Here is a 1,917-nt window from a genome sequence, read left to right as displayed (position 1 = left end):
GAGAGGAGAATGGAGGAGAAGGGATTGTGGCATGACCATCCTCCCTGGGGGATGATTTCTCATTTTCTGTCTCTATGTCTCTCTCTGTCTGTCTGGTGAGCGCACGCGCCCTATAGTGAAAATCTCTCCAAAAAAAAAAAAAAGAAGGTAGGATGATGATGTTGTCTTCAAGAACTGTGCAAAAGGCATAGATGATCCAAAGAAAAACAAAAGATTTGTAAATGTTACACTATACTCTGAATTTCATAGCAAGTTTGTGGAGAGATATATTAAGTAGTACAGTTTTATGTGCTTAATTAAAGACTAAAATGTAAAAAGAGAGCGAGAGAGAGAGATCTTCTGTTTAAAAAAAAATCTAGGGACCAGCAGTTAGCGTAATGGCTATGTCACTGGACTCCCACGCAGTCGACCGCGGTTCGTGTCCCGGACCCAGTGGCTTAAAACTCACGCTGGGTGCGTGTGCATGCATACCCAAGATCCCAAGAGGAGAACGGAGGAGAAGGGAGTCATGGTTCCCCAGAACCATCACCCCTGGGGGGTGATTTCTCGCTTTCTGTCTCTCTGTCTCTGTCCATCTGGTGAGCGTAAGTGCCCTATAGTAAAATCCTCTCCAAAAAAGAAAAAAAGGAAAAAAAATCTGTGGGACCAGCAAGTGGCATGGTGGTTAAAGGGACTAGATTCCCACATGACTGACCACGGTTTCAAGTCCAAACCCTGGAGACTTCATTTCTTACTTTCTCTTTCTCTCTCTCTCCAGTCAAATTGAAAAATAATAATAACAAATGGAATTAAATTAAAAATAAAGTCTGTGTAGGACCAGCAGGCAGCATGGTAGTTAAGGCACTATCACCCTCACAGCTCAATAAACAGATCAAGTCCCAAACCCATTGGTTTGAAAAACATGCCAGACACACGTTCATGCGTGCCCAAAATCCTGAGAGGAGAATAGAGGAGAAGGGATTGTGTTGTGGCCATCCTATCTGTGGGGTGTTTTCTCACTTTCCCTATTTCTGTCATTCTCTGTCTCTCTGGTGAGCTCACATACACTATGACCAAAAAAAATAAAATAATAATAATAGATCAGAAGACACCTTCATGGCTCCTGAAAACTAGTGATTTCAGTATAATAGGATAAATGAAGATTTCCCACTGAGAATTCAGCCTCCAGCCCACAAACTTGCATGGAGAGGCAAGAGAGCAGGACATCAGAAGACACCTTCGTGGCTCCTGAGAACTAGTGATTTCAGGGGAATAGGAGAAATGAAGATTGTCCACTGAGAATTCAGCCTCCAGCCCACAAATTCAGAGACAGACAAGCCTCCTGTCTCTGTCTCTGTCTCTCTCTACTTCTGTCTTTGTCTTCTCATTTTTTTGTAATTTTTCCTTTTTAAAATTTTTTAAGAGAAAGCAGTTTCTGGGCTTTCAGCCCTTCCTTTCCCTTTATCTTGTTAATAATCCGTTCGTTCCCCCTCTCCCAACCCAGGAGAGGCAAGGGAGCAGGACATCAGAAGACACCTTCATGGCTCCTGAGAATGCCGCACGGTTTTCTTATTTTTGTTTTTTTTAAAAAATTAAAATAATAATAATACTTTTTAAAATAAGTTTAAAAGTTTTTTCTTCTATTTTTCTGTTTCTAGGTTGTTTTTTGTTGCTGTTGTTTCTGTTTCTGTTTCCTTTTCTACATGCTCCTGGATGCTCAGAATGAACTTCAAGTTTAGGAAGAAATGCACCATCCATCAGATGACTAGGAATCACCGCAGGGCCACAAGAAATATGGGAAAGCAAGAAAATACCTCTCCTCCAAGGGAAAAGAATAACTCTTCTTCATCCACAGACAGTTGGAAATATCTGATAAAGAATTTAAGATATTCATTATGGTGAAGCTAACAGAGATGGAAGAGAAGAGTTATTCTTTTC

The 1,917-nt window shown here is 40.9% G+C and overlaps 1 pseudogene; it reads left to right on the top strand.

Moving 5' to 3' along the window:
- The window catches only part of LOC102491514 (spliceosome-associated protein CWC15 homolog), a 1,184-nt pseudogene extending 907 nt beyond the window's left edge, over positions 1-277 (top strand).
- The last annotated feature ends 1,640 nt before the right edge of the window (positions 278-1,917 follow it).

Source organism: Tupaia chinensis, unplaced genomic scaffold (assembly GCF_000334495.1).
Source record: "Tupaia chinensis unplaced genomic scaffold, TupChi_1.0 Scaffold000083_1, whole genome shotgun sequence".
Taxonomy (NCBI): Eukaryota; Metazoa; Chordata; class Mammalia; order Scandentia; family Tupaiidae; genus Tupaia; species Tupaia belangeri.
This window is presented reverse-complemented; position numbering and strand designations above follow the sequence as displayed.